We start from the raw sequence: 21,233 nt of genomic DNA, 5'->3' as shown, positions 1-21,233 counted from the left end.
ACCACTTCACGACTGCACAGTATGACACTCAGGCTTTGTTTTTGGTTGTGTACAATATTTGACACAAAGTTATCCCCGATAGGCTAATTAGCATAGACTGAAGCCCTTGATTGGGAAGGAACATTGTTGGGAACATTGTTTGGAGAGCTCTTTGAGTTGTGGCGTCTCCAGAGCAGGATGATCATGTACTTATTTCTGGAGATGTTATGACAAAGTAATTGAAGCAATTCATTAGATTTCGATCTAGAACACTTCCAATTGCAGGGGTTAATGAGAATGGCTGAACTCTATCAGTGGGTATGGCACTCATCACTATATCAATTATTAGGCTGTCTGCTGTGCGCCTGTGATAATGTAATTAGGATTTGCATAAGCAAAATATACCAAGCCAGACATTTATAGCTGGAATTATATCATAATGAATTGTAAAATGGCTGCCATGTTTGCCGTTACAGCTCAAATACTCAAGGGCAGCCCACTGTAGCATGCTAATATGTATGAGGCTATAAATGTGTTAGTGCTGAGCGATTAACCACCATTTTTTGGGGGGGTTATTAAACAACTAATGGAATGACATCGGTTTCAATTACTTGAATTCCATTTTAATTCCGTTTTTTTGTGTGCCCAATGCGTGTTTTCTCGAGTGAAATCAAATCATTCACAAGAGAAATCTGAGAAATCAAGTCTAGAACTATGTGGGACGCTAGGCTGAAGGGAGTTGTTGTTTGCATTAAGAAAATATTCAACGTAGTTTGGTGCAGGAACGTGGTAATTAACTGCAATGACCATAAGCCATTGACCCAGTTTTTGCAGTCTCAATAGACTGATCAGAGAGGAAGAGGCGATGTGAGAGGTTTCACTCTCGCCAAAATCTGTCCAAAATAAGCATAATGGGCTTATTTTGGACCTAAGCTTGTCGCTTGCCTTCCAGCATTTGGGACAACGACTCCCATTGTTAGAGCATAGACATGAACATCTCGTCGTTATATACAGATCATGTTAGATACATACAGACCGCATAAACCGCATGAGAAAGGAATGTACACAACAAAGAGGGGGCCAGAGACAGCTTGTGAAAGTATGCCTTATCTTCTTTGAAGAACTAGTTAAATGATTTCATCAGACAGCTCTGCAGCATACTTTTTTATTTAACCTTTATTTAACTAGGCAAGTCAGTTAAGAACAAATTCTTATTTTCAATGACAGCCTAGGAACAGTGGGTTAACTGTCTTGTTCAGGGGCAGAACAACATATTTTTACCTTGTCAGCTCGGGGATTCAATCTTGCAGCGGCTTGCTGACTGCTACTGCCTGAGCAGAAATGAGGTGATTACTTTAAGGAATGAAAACTAATAAAGTAATATACACAATTTAAATATTGTATTATTTCATAGTAATTTCCTATTTTACTATTGATGTCTACCCAATGTGAACCTGGCGGAGACAATGGAATATTTTCAATGTTTTGGCAATTACATTTTCAATGTTTTTGGCTTTGGAATATCCATTAAAACGCTTTAAAATCATTGTAATCGAAAACCGTGAATTATCTTTTAATAATCAAACTGCCCAACCTCATAAAGCACTAATCGCTCAGCACTAAAATGTGTCCTCCCCAAACAGTATTTCCCAGCATTCAAAATGTTCTCTTCACACTACCCCTCTACACCAACAAAGTATTGGAGTTGTAGGCCTAGCTAGTTGCATAGTCACCTCTTTCTTATGTATGTCAGGAGAGACTGGTCACTTCAGTCCAGTGAGGACTGAATCATTGCATTCCATACTATGTTATGGGCTTAGTGTGGCATGAAAGGCTCTGTGTATTTCAAGAAGTTATAGACTAATGCCTCAGCCTGTTATTTGTTTCTGTAATACCTGTTGCTTGTACAGTGTGTAGTAATCCCCAATGAGAGTTGGCGAAGACTTACTGGCTTCTGTGGCTGTCTCACGAGTAGGCTTGGGCCGTATATCGTACAATGTCTTCAGAAAGTATCTATACTCCTTGACTTTTTCCACGTTTTTTTGTTACAGCCTGAATTTAAAATGTATTAAATTGAGATTTTGTGTCACTGGCCTACACACAATACACCATAATGTTAAAGTGGAATTATGTTTTTAGATTTTTTTTTTACAAATGAATTATAAGTGAAAAACTGTAATGTCTTGAGTCAATAAGTATTGAACCCCTTTGTTATGGCAAGCCTAGTAAGTTCAGGAGTAAAAATTTGATTAACATGTCACATAAGTTGCATGGACTCATAATAGTGTTTAACGTGATATTTGAATAACTTTTATCTATAAGGACCCTCAGTCGAGCAGTGAAGTTCAAAAACAGATTCAACCAGAAAGACCAGGGAGATTTTCCAATGCCTCACAAAGAAGGGCAGTGGGCCTATATGCAAATATACCATTGCCGTTGATCTGTGCGTTTACTTTCAACTGGACTGTTTACAGCATGAGTGGTCGTGAGTAGATGCGCTTGTTTGGAGATCAAAGCGAGAGCTGCATGTAGCTACGTGTGCACATTTAGTTAATAAAAAGGGAAATGGGGATACCTAGTCAGTTGACCAACTGAATGCCTTCAACTGAAATGTGTCTTCCTGCATTTAACCCAACCCCTCTGAATCAGAGAGGTGCGAGGGGCTGCCTTAATCGATATTCACGTCTTCGGCGCCCGGGAACAGTGTGTTAACTGCCTTGCTCAGGGGCAGAATGACATATTTTTACCTTGTCAGCTCGGGGATTCGATCCAGAAACCTTTCGGTTACTGGCCCAATGCTCTAATATCCTTTGCTAGTTAGTGAGTTATTCGCCCAGTTATAGATCATTTGTAGTCAGCAATAGGGGAGTGATTGCTTCCTACAAGAGCACAAAAGCATCTCTCGAATGCGAGTTTATTTTCTTCTTAAAGGGCAGTGTTGTATTTTGAGACAGGATTGAATAAGCTAAGTAGCCATAGGCAGACGGTAGCATCATTTGTCTGATTCTCTGGAATAATAATTTATTTTATTTTCTAAAGTAGTTTCTTGCATCAAACAGCACAACAACATTTCATTTTCATTTTCTTCCTTGTTTGAAGGACAAGTGGGTAAAAGGGTTAATGTCAATGTGCATGTTTTTTTCAAAAGTCTCATGAAATGTAGGCAGGCCTACATTGAACACCACACATTGGCTGCTACTGTAGGCTGAATGATAAAACAGCTACTTCTCTGGTAAAATGTTATGGGATGCATTTTCTCCATTGTTTTTAATGGTAGGTCACTCTGGTAGGCCTACATTTTGATCAAATAGCCACAGTAGCCTACTTGGCCACTGTTAAAACTGTAGCTTAAAGTGGGTACAGCCTCCGTGTTCACAGTAAACGCTCTCTGGAAGTTGCACAGAATTTTTACAACTTTCAAGTTTGTGCTCAGCAGACCTGAAATTACCTCAGTGCCCCAAAAAATTAGTGGGAACATTGGTTATGTGTATGTATGCCTGTCATCGGCAAGGACTATGGAGTTTTTTATGATACAAATAAATGGAATAGAGCTTTCTGAAGGCACTGTATATACCATACACCAGGCTATTTGGAAATAGCCACGGAATGGTCTTTAAATACTGATTTAAACTTATTTCTTACAAATAATCTAATTTATTTAAAAATTCTATCTACTTTTTAAAACGTCTTTGGGATAGGGGGTGGTATTTTGACGTACGGATGAAAAGCGTGTCCAAAGTAAACTGCCTGCTACTCAGGTCCAGAAGCTAAGCATATTATTAGTAGATTTGGATAGAAAGCACTCTGAAGTTTCTAAAACTGTTTGAATCATGTCTGTGAGTATAACCGACCTTATTTGACAGGCGAAGCCCTGAGGACAAACCATTCAGATTTATTTTTTTTTGAGGTCACTCTCTTTTCAATAGGTTTTCATTAGGAATCCAGGTTTCTAAGCGACTTTCTTGCTGTTCCTATCGCTTCCACTGGATGTCAACAGTCTTTAGAAATTGGTTGAGGTTTTTCCTTTGAGAAATGAAGAAGTAGCACTGTTCAGAACGAGGGTAGAGGGAAGTGGAATCTTTGTTAGAGGCGCATGACCTGAAAGCTCGCTACACTTTGTTTTCCTCCGGTATTGAACACAGTATATCCCGTCTTAAATTTCATCGATTATTTACGTAAAAAAATACCTAAAGTTGTATTACGAAAGTAGTTTGAAATGTTTGGACAAGGCTTACAGGTAACTTATGAGATATTTTGTAGTCATGTTGCCCGAGTTGGAACCGGTGTTTTTCTGGATCAAACGCGCCAAATAAATTGACATTTTGGATATATATCGATGGAATTAATCAAACAAAAGGACCATTTGTGATGTTTATGGGACATATTGGAGTGCCAACAGAAGAAGCTCGTCAAAGGTAAGGCATGAATTATATCTTTATTTCTGCGTTTTGTGTCGCGCCTGTAGGGTTGAAATATGCTTGTCTGTGTTTGTTTGCTGGGGTTGTCACGTTCTGACCTTTATTTTCTTTGTTTTTGTCTTTATTTAATATGGTCAGGGCGTGAGTTGGGGTGGGCAGTCTATGTTTGTGTTTCTATGTTTTTCTATTTCTGTGTTTGGCCTGATATGGTTCTCAATCAGAGGCAGGTGTTAGTCATTGTCTCTGATTGGGAACCATATTTAGGTAGCCTGTTTTGTGTTGGGTTTTGTGGGTGGTTATTTTCAGTCTTTGTGTGTCTGCACCAGACAGAACTGTTTCGTTTCGTGTTATTCTCGTTTATCGTTATTTTGTTTGTTTGTTTAACGTATTCTATTATTATGGACACTTACCACGCTGCGCTTTGGTCCTCTCCTTCTACCACCGAAGAAAACCGTTACAGGGGTGCTATCCTCAGATAATAGCATCGTTTGCTTTCGCCGGTAAGTCTTTTTGAAATCTGACATGTTGGCTGGATTCACAAGTGTAGCTTTAATTTGGTGTATTGCATGTGTGATTTCATGAAAGTTACATTTTTATAGTAATTTATTTGAATTTGGCGCTCTGCATTTTCACTGGATTTTGGCCAGGTGGGACGCTAATATCCCACCTATCCCAGAGAGGTTTAAGTAAATATCTGCAGTCAACATGTGCAATACATTTGGATATAAAGAAGATTGCGTTTTTCATTTCACCTGTCACATAATTTTTCATTATGAAGCTTACCTGTAGTCCCGATTTGTGGTGTTTGGTTACAAGCACACAATGACAAGAGACTGAAGCTTTGTGAGTCACAAACTTTTGTGCAGCACGCGCCAGGCAATCTAGTTACAGTATGGAATTCACAACTAAGTGTTTGCCAGCTAGATAACTTAACTGTCTAAACTGTCTAAAATTAGCTAAATCCTTTAAAGTTGTGCATTTGGTTTGCTAATTTAGTAGCTAGTTACCTATATAGCAAAATGGTTAGCTTCTTGTAAAAAAATTAAGCTACGTATGATAACAGCAGAGAATCCCCTCCTGATCAAGAGCCATGCTGTCTATTTGTTTTGTACGTGGAGAAAACTGTGAGTAGCATTTTGGATTTACTTGTATAACTTTATGAGCTGGGATCTCTGTCCTCATATAGTTTAGGTCAGAGACTATAAAATGTTCGCAATGCGCTTGTTAACATTTAGTTAGCATTCTCTATGGGGTTTTGCATTTACTTGTTAGCATTGCTAACCTTCAGATTACAGAGGCTCAGTGGGGTTTGAAAATAGCACCCCTTGTGTTCAGTGCCGGTATTACCGAATATCCCAGTATGGCACAAAGTTGGTATGGAGGTAAAACAATCTGGATACCGCCCAAGCCAACTCAGGAGCAATCCTTTTAGGACAGCAGGCTCACTCACTCGCCATGATGCATCAGTCAGAGGCACTGATGAACAACTCAACCTGTTTTTTCATTGATTTGCAAAGATGCAATCTAAATGTCCTCATCTACTGTACATAGCTAGAGTTTGACCGTTCCTTTTGTTTTTGGTTTCCTGTGGCATTACCATGTAATAATGAGTAAATTAATCTAGCTGTTCAATGGTAGCCTAATGTAAATGAATCTGACCATTCTAATCAGCCAATCTGTTCTAATATAATTGAACACATCAGGCCATACTAATGAACCTATTTCTACTGAGTAGGCCATGCTGAGATGAATCCCATTATACTGATGTATAGGCTATTATTATACAGACCATCATTAGGCCCTAGGGCTATATGTGAATCCAGATAAACTAATACGAGAGCATTTTGGTCTGGTTCCAGGTAATAAATCCAAGTCTCAGTTATGCGCCTTGCATTTCTGTGCTGTCCCTGGGTAGTGAGTGAGGGGTTAGTGTAATTGGTTGGGCTGTTCTGAAGTACCCAGCTGCTAGTGAGGAGGGCAAACACTTAAGCACCTGGCAGGAACAGGAGCCGCGCCCAGCCCTCTCTCATGGCGCTGTCTGGCTCCGATTCAGAGCGGAGCATCCTAATACACTTCAGATACTCACTCTGGATACAGAGCAGCATATAGAACACCAGCACCTGGGAGCAATGGAGGTGGAGATGGGGGTTATGTAAGAGCAGCAGGAATGGAGGGAGCTGCAGTGGAGTAGCAGGAATATAGGTCAGTTTAGACCATTTCTGAATCATGTCACTGAATCAAGCTAGATCTATTACACGTTTATCAATGTGTAATATGCAACTTGGCAGATATGAAGGAAAAGGGATTGTAGAAGAAGCCCAAGTTGCGTTCTCCTTGACCTATCTAGGGTTCCTCGAACTACCCAATGAAAATGCATGGATCTGTTCTAATTCAGCATGGCACAGTTCCTCTGGATGCATAGCTGTCTGAGTGACACCCTTCACTGCTGGGACATGTGAAAAGGGTGGAGTCGAGGTGGAGCTGCTGGAACAGAAGCTGGCGATGTCGTGACCGGGCTTTAGCTCGGAGAGAGAGGCCAAGGACAGTAGTGCGCAACAGTAGAGCCACATTAGTCCCCCGGGGTTCTGGGCTACACACACACTGAGGCACACTAACACAATCAGGGAAACTGAGCTGAAAACCACAGCCCCACAAACATGCGCAGAGAAAATCAACAAAAAGTGGAAGAGTAAAGCAATGAATTAGATATTTTGCCAAGTTCCAAATGTAGGCTTACTGACCTGCTCTTATTCATTTTGAATGGCTTGTTTCGCTAGAATTGGAACTTGGACTGCTATTGAGCTTCATTGGCCAATGCTTTCCTATGGTCCAGATATTGTTTGTAAACAACTACATTTCCCAAGCACACATACGCTTGATCAGATTTGCCAGTCTTTGAACCCAATCCATGGCTTTTGTTTGTGTTTCAGTGATAAGCTACACAGCCTTGCCCTTCTGTCTGAGAAAATGGTTCCCTGCCATCAGAAGGCTGAAAAGGCACACGCTGCTATTGTCTCCATCCTCTCCAATCATCATTTAATTAATATTGGAGGAAGCTGTTTCCCACTTCCATCTCTTCTCCTCACCTTCTGTCTGTCTCTTGCGCTCTCCCTCTGTTCCTCCGCATGCTTACTCTAGCGCTGACAGTGCAAAGGGAGGTGTGTGTGTGGGAGGGAGGGAGTGCCTTTAATGCATCTGTTCTCATTGACTCACACTGACTCTCTAGGTTCACTCATCACACACACACATTCATTCTGTCTCTCTCTCTGTCTTTCTCTCTATCCCTCCCTCTCCTTGTCTCTTGTCTTTCTGTCTCATGCTCAGACAGACATGTCCATTCTTTCAGTCGCTCAGACACACAGCCACTGACACAGGAACACATACTAGAGGGGAAGGCATCCACCAGTCCTCTCATTCTTCCTCACTCTTCACTCCTCTCGTCTCGCTGTGTTTTTCTTCTTGGAAGCTGGCTGTACCATCCTTACTCTGCTCTACCTCCATCCCAGCCCTGTTTCAGGAGGCTCAGATTGCTGCGTCAGGAATCGGCAGCAGCCAGCGCACTGAGCAGAGGTGGGTGTTAGACTAGACTAGATCATCATGGCTGAGGCTCCACTCTCCACCATCTCTCCCTCTATCTCTTCTCCCTCTCCTCTGAACGACTGTGTAGATGTGTGTGCTTGTAGCACAGAGCAGATAGCATACAATGCTGCAATATTCTGTCTTTGTTTATACCTCTCTCACGGTCTCTGTGCTTCCTTCTATATCTGTCCATCCGCTGGTTTGTTGCTCTTGCTGCACTGAGAGGTGTCTGTGCATACCATATGACACTGGGTGTATTTCTGCTCTGTCTCCCCCGTCTCTCTGTCTGCGTCTGTCATGTTTTATGCATGTCCTGTTCTCTTAAATTAATCCCAGGGACTGGCCATGGTGTCAGATTTATAGAGAACCACCTTAAAATAGCTTTGCAGTGAAGGTACACACACACACACAGTCTGTGGTGAGTTTTGAGCTGGAACCCTTACCTGCTCCTGTCAATGCTGTAGTGCCCATCTGTTGCAGACAATGTTGTCTGTATGCAACACACTCAGCTAGACATGTAAAGAAACTGTTTTTATAATGTTGAAGTGTTTGTGGCCCAAAGGTTACGACAGTTGGCTGTGGCAGGCTGGCTGTGTGTTTATTCTATGAAAGTGTGTGCGTGTGTGTGTGTGTACTCATGCTGAGGTTGTAGCAGCGGACAAGGATGCTGAGGCTGCTTTTGAGCTCTGGGCTCTGGTCCAAGGCGGAGGCGAGCAGCACTAGGGGGAGGTGAGGAGAGGCAGGTTGCAGGGGTTTGGTGCAGTAAGTTGTTTCATGTAGCTAGCAGCAGCAGAGAAAGGAGAGCAAGGCAGATCTGTGTTGATACTGAATATCCTTAGGTGAGTTTTACTCTAGCCGAGACCTATATGACAAGATGTCAAAACAGTTATACTGTTAGTCTAGTCACTCTGGATAAGAGGTTCTGCTAAATGACACCAAAAATGTTTTATGACAAAGTCGTGAATGCTTTGTGTGCCTGTTGGGATGACGATAGACTATGCGAAGCATTTATCCTACATTAACACAACTGTAAAGATGTTTCTGTGCCCAATGTCCTTCATAAACGTTATGTTCTGCCCACCTGGAAAGGGCCTACTATAGGGCTTTGGTAAGGACCACTGGGTGTAATTACAAGTAAATGTTTAAGGCCTAATGTCTAATCTCTAGTTACAAGCACACAGTTTCAGAGACTGATGTAACTGTAGCGCAGCATCAGACGACAGAGGAATGACCAGACTGATACACAATACAGTAGTCATACAAAGGAGAGCTTCTTGGATTCTTCTGAGGGAGTCTTCCCTAAACAGAGCTCTTTAATCATCCTCAAGTCAAGATGTAGTGGCCAGTCTAGCTTCATAAGAGCTGTTAGAGACACACACACACACACACAATTGTCATACTTGAGTAAAAGTATAGATACCTTAATAGCTCAAGTGGAAGTCACCCAATAAAATACTACTATTTGGTTGTAAATATACTTAAGTATCAATAGTACTTATATTAAGCAAAGCAGACGGCACCATTTTCTTGTTTTTTAAAATGTACGGATATCCAGTGGCACAGTCCAACACTCAGACATCATTTACTAAAGATGCATTTGTGTTTAGTGGGTCTGCCGGGTCAGAGGCAGAAGGGATGACAACGTGTTCTCTTGTTAAGTCCGTGAATTGGACCATTTTCCTGTCTTGCTAAGCATTCAAAAAGTACTTTTGGGAGTCAGGGGAAATGTATGGAGTACAAGGTGGTGCAGTGGTCTAAGACACTGCATCGCAGTGCTAGCTGTGTCACTAGAGATTCTGGGTTCGAGTCCAAGCTCTGTCACAGCCGGCCGCGCCCGGGAGACCAATGGGGCTGCGCACAATTGGCCCAGGGTTCCGGGTTAAGCGGGCATTGTGTCAAGAAGCAGTGTGGCCTGGTTGGGTTGTGTTTCGGGGGACACACGGCTCTCGACCTTCACCTCTCCCGAGTCCGTAAGGGAGTTGCAGCGATGGGACAAGAATGTAACTACCAATTGGTTACCACGAAATTGTGGAGAAAAAGGGGTAAAAAAAAATATATATATATAAATAGTCAAGTACAATTACCCCAAAGTATTTTTTACTTAAGTAGTTTAAGTACAGCACACACACACACACACCACAGCACACACACACACACACACACACTGGTTGTGAGGACTTTTAGGCAACCAACAATTGATACCTATTTACCCTAACCCCTAAGCCTAATCTCGCCTTTTTACAAGTGAGGACAGGCAAATGTTTTCACTTCTCAACATTTTAGGTGGTTTACTATTCTTGTGAGGACTTCTGGTACTTACAAGTATAGTAAAATGTGTGAACACCACACACACACACACACACACACAGAGTCTGAGAACCTGTGTATTTATCACACGTCCCTTCCTCTGCAGCAGTGTGACCTGATGCACAGTAGTCAGAAAGGCAACCCACTGTGTGAGTGTTTTATGTTCCTGTTAGGTGTAACATGCACCTAAAGTGAGTCACAGTATTCAGCAGAGCTGTAAACCTGGTTACTGTTACACAGCAAACTCAATGCAACTAAATGACCTCCTTGCTCTGTCAGTGCTTGCTGCCTACAAGACAGCTCTGCCTTACCTCATATTGGTCACCCAAATTATAGATGGTTTGGCGAGTTGTCTTTTTCTCACCATGACCTGCACTTGACCTTTCTCCGTCCTCACTGAGGAATCCCCTAGCTAGCCTCAGATGGCCCCAGCTTGGTTCCAGCTCTGTTGGATCAGCGGGATTTGAGCACGGTGTTCTTCCAGATGGTGACAGACCGCATCACACTGGTTTGTCTCAGTCTGTGATGATGACGATGATACTGTTTTTGTGTCCCAGGCTGGCTCTGTGTTTTCTTCTAACTATGGATATGATATAGCCAGGCTTAGTTTGGGTTGATAAAGATATTGTTATGCTTGCTATGAATTGTACTGACTGAAAAGTGCCATGATACTAGCCCTATTGATTCCGTTGCCTCAACGTTTCTCCAGAATGTTCCTTCTAGTCGTGCTGGATTCGCTGTAGGGTTTGGTCCCTGTCAGCGGCCTAGAGTGCCCTTCTTGCAGTTTGTCATCATACTGCTGTGCCCGTGGACTCTATGTCTTCATAGACTACAGAAGCACCCTTGTGGCAGTGTCCCAGGCTCAGAAATGTGTCCATACAGTGGCGGTGGATGCAGGAGGATGTGGTGGCTAATAAAAAAAACGTTATTGATTTTCTGTGATAAAGTGCTTAGTGTAGACGTAGCTGCTGGATGGGCTCAGCTACGCTCAATGTTTTTGGCACCTTGTACTGACTGGACTGGGTCCTGACTGAAACAAGTCATTCACAGTAAGGCCAAATTAACCAAGAGCAATGTCAAATATTTCCCCCCTCAGTTCAGATGAGTTACTGAAGGAGAAGACAAACTGACCAGGATGTTACTCTTTGTACATGGCTGTTCCATCCCCTACCATTCAGAAACATACAGAGCTCACCAGAAACCGAAGAGTTCACACCTCCCAGGAGGCCTAGCTGTATCGCACTGCAGCAGAACAGGCCCTGCACACAGCAGTTATCATCTCTCCGCTTCCACTTATACTTTCACAAGTCACAGAAATAACATGGTCATTGTCAGAATTTCTCACCCAGCTTCTACACATATTATGACTAACTTGTCTGTTCCAATGCACAAAGTGATGGAACAGTATAGAGCTAATATTTGAATACATCTACACAGTGATTTGTGAATTAGATTACTGACGTATCAAAGCCATGTGAATTCTGATTGTACGTCGTGGTACTACCTGGTGATTTACAATGCTAGGCAATATTTTATGTTTGACACTGAATAGTGCTGATCTAGTGCTGTGAGGTGTGACTTATGTGACACAGTGCCACATAGGTGGCCACATAGGTGAAAAACTTAAACAAATGCCCCAAAACACAGGGGAACTAAAATGTTCCGAAAATAACCAACATACACGATCAACCATTACTTACAGCGTGTACACCAGTACACATCAAACAATCCCGCACACCCAGCAGGCGGGCCGGCTGGGTAATAAAGCCCAACTAATAAACCTAATTACAAACAGGTGTAACTAATAAACAGACAAGGAGGGGGAGGAAAAAATCAGTGGCAGCTAGTAGGCCGGTGATGACGACCGCCGAGCGCCACCCGAACAGGAAGGGGAGCCACCTTCGGTAGGAGTCGTGACACTATGCATTTCTATACTGGAGAATGACATTCATATCCATAATTAATGCCTATGCATTTCTGTGTAGTACAGATCAGAGACTAAGGCTGTCCCCGACTAAAACAAATCTTGGTTGACCGAAAGTCGTCTGTTCTTTCGACCAATCGATTGGTCTACATTTTAAAATGTGTATTTTCCAATAATAGACACACCCTATATATGCATTGAACTTGTCTGATACTTTAATAAGCACACTGTTTGTTGAAATAAGACACAAATGACTCAAGAGGGAGCCATAGATCACGATAACCAGAAGAAAAAACCTTAACCTGACCCAACTATTCTCCTCCCGCTTCTACTGGTTTTCGCAGATTCTGCCTGCCGTTACTCTCCTGAAGTTGCCGGTAGTGGGCTACATGAGGAGTCGGCAACCTTTCCCATGTGGAATGCCAATTTATCTTACCATTTCTACCGATCTGCATGCCAGTTATGGTTTTCAAATGCATTTTCGTGGAACAGTTGCATTTCATTGATAATAACATCTTCACATCTCAAAATCAAGTAGCCACCCTTTGCCTTGATGATAGCTTTGCACACTCTTGTCATTCTCTCAACCAGCTTCATGAGGTAGTCACCTGGAATGCATTTCAATTAACAGGTGTGCCTTGTTAATTTGTGTAATTTCTTTCCTTCTTATTGCGTTTGAGCCAAACAGTTGTGTTGTGACAAGGTAGGGGTGATATACAGAAGATAGCCTTATTTGGTAAAATACCAAAGTCCATATTATGTCAAGAACAGCTCAAATAAGCCACGAGAACTTTTAAAGTTTCATGAGAACCGCCACAGGAAAGGAAGACAGAGTTACCTCTGCTGCAGTGGATAAGTTAATTAGAGTTAACTGCACCTTAGATTGTAGCCCAAGTAAATGCTTCACAGAGTTGAAGTAACAGACACATCCCAACATCAACTGTTAAGAGGAGACTGCGTGAATCAAGCCTTCATGGTCAAAATTCTGCAAAGAAACCACTACTAAAAGACACCAATAAGAAGATAAATGTTTGGGCCAAGAAACATAAGCAATGGACATTAGACTGGTGGAAATCTGTTCATTGGTCTGATGAGTCCAAATTTGAGATTTTTGGTTTCAACCGCCGTGTCTTCGTGAGATGCAGAGTAGGTGAAAGAATGATCTCTGCTTGTGTGGTTCCCACCATGAAGCATGGAGGAGGAGGAGGTGGGATGATGTGGGGGTGCTTTGCTGGTGACACTGTCTGGGATTTATTTAGAATTCAAGGCACACTTAACCAGCATGGCTACCACAGCATTCTGCAGCGATACGCCATCCCATCTGTTTTGCGCTTAGTGTGACTCATTTGTTTTTCAACAAGACAATGACCCAAAACACACCTCCAGGCTGTGTAAGGGCTATTTGACCAAGAAGGAGAGTGATGGAGTGCTGCATCAGATGACCTGGCCTCCAAAATCACCCGAACTCAACCCAATTGAGATGGTTTGGGATGAGTTGGACCGCAGTGAGGGAAAAGCAGCTAACAAGTGCTCAGCATATGTGGGAACTCCTTCAAGACTGTTGGAAAATCATTCCTTATGAAGCTGGTTGAGTGCATGCCAAGAGTGTGCAAAGCTGTCATCAAGGAGTAAATGTCAGTTTACTCAGGCTTTTCATAGCATGACTTTCTTGCTGAGTAAAGCTGTAGCTTACTGCTCTGCAGCTGGTCTCTGACCAATCAAGACAAAGCTGTGTGACAGAACTCACCAATTGGCTGGGCCTGCTGCATATGTGTTCTGTTGCAGTGTGTGTGTGTGTGTGTGTGTGTGTGTGTGTGTGTGATTTGTGACCCACCTCGGCTCTGTGCTGTCTCATGGTGTTGGACTGCCAGCCAGGTCCGGGGAGGAGAGAGAGGGATAGAGGACACACTGAAAGTGCAGCCCCATAGCACTGGCTGGAAGACTCAGGCTGCTGACTCTGAGACATGTGAAACGCAGCCTGGCAGCACAGAGGATGGTTAACTGATGCTCACAATCATAGTCATACACACTGATGGATACACATATTTCCTGTATACAGTACAGATGTTACATTGACACTGATGCACCTCAACTCTCTTTGTCCAGCGTTGGGGGAAATTCTGACATAGTACATTGAAATAAAGTGACATTTTCTATTGTAAATGTGTGAGGTCTGCTCATATTACAGCACTGTCACACTACCCTACACTGTTTCATTATAGACTTATTACTAACACACTGTCACACTACCCTACACTGTTTCATTATAGACTTATTACTAACACACTGTCACACTACCCTACACTGTTTCATTATAGACTTATTACTGACACACTGTCACACTACCCTACACTGTTTCATTATAGACTTACTGACACACTGTCACACTACCCTACACTGTTTCATTATAGACTTACTAACACACTGTCACTACCCTACACTGTTTCATTATAGACTTATTACTAACACACTGTCACACTACCCTACACTGTTTCATTATAGACTTATTACTAACACACTGTCACACTACACTACACTGTTTCATTATAGACTTATTACTGACACACTGTCACACTACCCTACACTGTTTCATTATAGACTTACTGACACACTGTCACACTACCCTACACTGTTTCATTATAGACTTACTAACACACTGTCACTACCCTACACTGTTTCATTATAGACTTACTAACACACTGTCACACTACCCTACACTGTTTCATTATAGACTTACTAACACACTGTCACACTACTCTACACTGTTTCATTATAGACTTATTACTAACACACTGTCACACTACCCTACACTGTTTCATTATAGACTTACTAACACACTGTCACTACCCTACACTGTTTCATTATAGACTTACTAACACACTGTCACACTACCCTACACTGTTTCATTATAGACTTATTACTAACACACTGTCACACTACCCTACACTGTTTCATTATAGACTTATTACTAACACACTGTCACACTACCCTACACTGTTTCATTATAGACTTATTACTAACACACTGTCACACTACCCTACACTGTTTCATTATAGACTTATTACTGACACACTGTCACACTACCCTACACTGTTTCATTATAGACTTACTGACACACTGTCACACTACCCTACACTGTTTCATTATAGACTTACTAACACACTGTCACTACCCTACACTGTTTCATTATAGACTTACTAACACACTGTCACACTACCCTACACTGTTTCATTATAGACTTACTAACACACTGTCACACTACTCTACACTGTTTCATTATAGACTTATTACTAACACACTGTCACACTACCCTACACTGTTTCATTATAGACTTACTAACACACTGTCACACTACCCTAAACTGTTTCATTATAGACTTATTACTAACACACTGTCACACTACCCTACACTGTTTCATTATAGACTTACTAACACACTGTCACACTACCCTACACTGTTTCATTATAGGCTTACTAACACACTGTCACACTACCCTACACTGTTTCATTATAGACTTACTAACACACTGTCACACTACCCTACACTGTTTCATTATAGACTTACTAACACACTGTCACACTACCCTACACTGTTTCATTATAGACTTACTAACACACTGTCACACTACCCTACACTGTTTCATTATAGACTTACTAACACACTGTCACACTACCCTACACTGTTTCATTATAGACTTACTAACACACTGTCACACTACCCTACACTGTTTCATTATAGACTTACTAACACACTGTCACACTACCCTACACTGTTTCATTATAGACTTACTAACACACTGTCACACTACCCTACACTGTTTCATTATAGACTTACTAACACACTGTCACACTACCCTACACTGTTTCATTATAGACTTACTAACACACTGTCACACTACCCTACACTGTTTCATGATAGACTTATTACTAACACACTGTCACACTACCCTACACTGTTTCATTATAGGCTTACTAACACACTGTCACACTACCCTACACTGTTTCATTATAGACTTACTAACACACTGTCACACTACCCTACACTGTTTCATTATAGACTTATTACTAACACACTGTCACACTACCCTACACTGTTTCATTATAGACTTATTACTAACACACTGTCACACTACCCTACACTGTTTCATTATAGACTTACTAACACACTGTCACACTACCCTACACTGTTTCATTATAGACTTACTAACACACTGTCACACTACCCTACACTGTTTCATTATAGACTTACTAACACACTGTCACACTACCCTACACTGTTTCATTATAGACTTACTAACACACTGTCACACTACCCTACACTGTTTCATGATAGACTTATTACTAACACACTGTCACACTACCCTACACTGTTTCATTATAGACTTATTACTAACACACTGTCACACTACCCTACACTGTTTCATTATAGACTTATTACTAACACACTGTCACACTACCCTACACTGTTTCATTATAGACTTACTAACACACTGTCACACTACCCTACACTGTTTCATTATAGACTTACTAACACACTGTCACACTACCCTACACTGTTTCATTATAGACTTACTAACACACTGTCACACTACCCTACACTGTTTCATGATAGACTTATTACTAACACACTGTCACACTACCCTACACTGTTTCATTATAGACTTACTAACACACTGTCACACTACCCTACACTGTTTCATTATAGACTTACTAACACACTGTCACACTACCCTACACTGTTTCATTATAGACTTACTAACACACTGTCACACTACCCTACACTGTTTCATTATAGACTTACTAACACACTGTCACACTACCCTACACTGTTTCATTATAGACTTATTACTAACACACTGTCACTACCCTACACTGTTTCATTATAGACTTACTAACACACTGTCACACTACCCTACACTGTTTCATTATAGACTTACTAACACACTGTCACACTACCCTACACTGTTTCATTATAGACTTACTAACACACTGTCACACTACCCTACACTGTTTCATTATAGACTTACTAACACACTGTCACACTACCCTACACTGTTTCATTATAGACTTATTACTAACACACTATCACACTACCCTACACTGTTTCATTATAGACTTACTAACACACTGTCACACTACCCTACACTGTTTCATGATAGACTTATTACTAACACACTGTCACACTACCCTACACTGTTTCATTATAGACTTACTAACACACTGTCACACTACCCTACACTGTTTCATTATAGACTTACTAACACACTGTCACACTACCCTACACTGTTTCATTATAGGCTTACTAACACACTGTCACACTACCCTACACTGTTTCATTATAGACTTACTAACACACTGTCACACTACCCTACACTGTTTCATTATAGACTTACTAACACACTGTCACACTACCCTACACTGTTTCATTATAGACTTACTAACACACTGTCACACTACCCTACACTGTTTCATTATAGACTTACTAACACACTGTCACACTACCCTACACTGTTTCATTATAGACTTACTAACACACTGTCACACTACCCTACACTGTTTCATTATAGACTTACTAACACACTGTCACACTACCCTACACTGTTTCATTATAGACTTACTAACACACTGTCACACTACCCTACACTGTTTCATTATAGACTTACTAACACACTGTCACACTACCCTACACTGTTTCATTATAGACTTACTAACACACTGTCACACTACCCTACACTGTTTCATGATAGACTTATTACTAACACACTGTCACACTACCCTACACTGTTTCATTATAGGCTTACTAACACACTGTCACACTACCCTACACTGTTTCATTATAGACTTACTAACACACTGTCACACTACCCTACACTGTTTCATTATAGACTTATTACTAACACACTGTCACACTACCCTACACTGTTTCATTATAGACTTATTACTAACACACTGTCACACTACCCTACACTGTTTCATTATAGACTTACTAACACACTGTCACACTACCCTACACTGTTTCATTATAGACTTACTAACACACTGTCACACTACCCTACACTGTTTCATTATAGACTTACTAACACACTGTCACACTACCCTACACTGTTTCATTATAGACTTACTAACACACTGTCACACTACCCTACACTGTTTCATGATAGACTTATTACTAACACACTGTCACACTACCCTACACTGTTTCATTATAGACTTATTACTAACACACTGTCACACTACCCTACACTGTTTCATTATAGACTTATTACTAACACACTGTCACACTACCCTACACTGTTTCATTATAGACTTACTAACACACTGTCACACTACCCTACACTGTTTCATTATAGACTTACTAACACACTGTCACACTACCCTACACTGTTTCATTATAGACTTACTAACACACTGTCACACTACCCTACACTGTTTCATGATAGACTTATTACTAACACACTGTCACACTACCCTACACTGTTTCATTATAGACTTACTAACACACTGTCACACTACCCTACACTGTTTCATTATAGACTTACTAACACACTGTCACACTACCCTACACTGTTTCATTATAGACTTACTAACACACTGTCACACTACCCTACACTGTTTCATTATAGACTTACTAACACACTGTCACACTACCCTACACTGTTTCATTATAGACTTATTACTAACACACTGTCACTACCCTACACTGTTTCATTATAGACTTACTAACACACTGTCACACTACCCTACACTGTTTCATTATAGACTTACTAACACACTGTCACACTACCCTACACTGTTTCATTATAGACTTACTAACACACTGTCACACTACCCTACACTGTTTCATTATAGACTTACTAACACACTGTCACACTACCCTACACTGTTTCATTATAGACTTATTACTAACACACTATCACACTACCCTACACTGTTTCATTATAGACTTACTAACACACTGTCACACTACCCTACACTGTTTCATGATAGACTTATTACTAACACACTGTCACACTACCCTACACTGTTTCATTATAGACTTACTAACACACTGTCACACTACCCTACACTGTTTCATTATAGACTTACTAACACACTGTCACACTACCCTACACTGTTTCATTATAGACTTATTACTAACACACTGTCACTACCCTACACTGTTTCATTATAGACTTATTACTAACACACTGTCACTACCCTACACTGTTTCATTATAGACTTACTGACACACTGTCACACTACCCTACACTGTTTCATTATAGACTTACTGACACACTGTCACACTACCCTACACTGTTTCATTATAGACTTATTACTAACACACTGTCACACTACCCTACACTGTTTCATTATAGACTTATTACTAACACACTGTCACACTACCCTACACTGTGTCATTATAGACTTATTACTAACACACTGTCACACTACCCTACACTGTGTCATTATAGACTTATTACTAACACACTGTCACACTACCCTACACTGTCATTATAGACTTACTAACACACTGTCACACTACCCTACACTGTTTCATTATAGACTTACTAACACACTGTCACTACCCTACACTGTTTCATTATAGACTTATTACTAACACACTGTCACACTACCCTACACTGTCATTATAGACTTACTAACACACTGTCACACTACCCTACACTGTTTCATTATAGACTTACTAACACACTGTCACACTACCCTACACTGTTTCATTATAGACTTACTAACACACTGTCACACTACCCTACACTGTTTCATTATAGACTTACTAACACACTGTCACACTACCCTACACTGTTTCATTATAGACTTACTAACACACTGTCACACTACCCTACACTGTTTCATTATAGACTTACTAACACACTGTCACACTACCCTACACTGTTTCATTATAGACTTATTACTAACACACTGTCACACTACCCTACACTGTTTCATTATAGACTTACTAACACACTGTCACACTACCCTACACTGTTTCATTATAGACTTACTAACACACTGTCACACTACCCTACACTGTTTCATTATAGACTTATTACTAACACACTGTCACACTACCCTACACTGTTTCATTATAGACTTACTAACACACTGTCACACTACCCTACACTGTTTCATTATAGACTTACTAACACACTGTCACACTACCCTACACTGTTTCATTATAGACTTACTAACACACTGTCACTACTCTACACTGTTTCATTATAGACTTACTAACACACTGTCACACTACCCTACACTGTTTCATTATAGACTTACTAACACACTGTCACACTACCCTACACTGTTTCATTATAGACTTACTAACACACTGTCACACTACCCTACACTGTTTCATTATAGACTTACTAACACACTGTCACACTACCCTACACTGTTTCATTATAGACTTACTAACACACTGTCACACTACCCTACACTGTTTCATTATAGACTTATTACTAACACACTATCACACTACCCTACACTGTTTCATTATAGACTTACTAACACACTGTCACACTACCCTACACTGTTTCATGATAGACTTATTACTAACACACTGTCACACTACCCTACACTGTTTCATTATAGACTTACTAACACACTGTCACACTACCCTACACTGTTTCATTATAGACTTACTAACACACTGTCACACTACCCTACACTGTTTCATTATAGACTTATTACTAACACACTGTCACTACCCTACACTGTTTCATTATAGACTTATTACTAACACACTGTCACTACCCTACACTGTTTCATTATAGACTTACTGACACACTGTCACACTACCCTACACTGTTTCATTATAGACTTACTGACACACTGTCACACTACCCTACACTGTTTCATTATAGACTTATTACTAACACACTGTCACACTACCCTACACTGTTTCATTATAGACTTATTACTAACACACTGTCACACTACCCTACACTGTGTCATTATAGACTTATTACTAACACACTGTCACACTACCCTACACTGTGTCATTATAGACTTATTACTAACACACTGTCACAC

General features: G+C 40.8%; 1 protein-coding gene across 4 annotated transcripts in view; it reads left to right on the top strand.

Annotated features, from left to right (window-relative positions):
• LOC139535720 (voltage-gated potassium channel subunit beta-2-like) overlaps positions 1-21,233 on the top strand; it is a 166,313-nt gene that overhangs the window by 3,574 nt on the left and 141,506 nt on the right. Inside the window, exon 1 of one of the 4 annotated variants that reach the window (XM_071335440.1) lies at positions 7,588-7,967. The exons of 2 other annotated variants lie outside the window; for them this stretch is intronic. The gene's annotated coding sequence lies outside the window, so the exon portion shown is untranslated. Of the gene's footprint in view, positions 1-7,587; positions 7,968-21,233 lie in introns of those variants that run through there. One more of the 4 variants, XM_071335438.1, reaches the window with a different exon arrangement.

Source organism: Salvelinus alpinus, chromosome 12 (assembly GCF_045679555.1).
Source record: "Salvelinus alpinus chromosome 12, SLU_Salpinus.1, whole genome shotgun sequence".
Lineage (NCBI taxonomy): Eukaryota > Metazoa > Chordata > Actinopteri > Salmoniformes > Salmonidae > Salvelinus > Salvelinus alpinus.
This window is presented reverse-complemented; position numbering and strand designations above follow the sequence as displayed.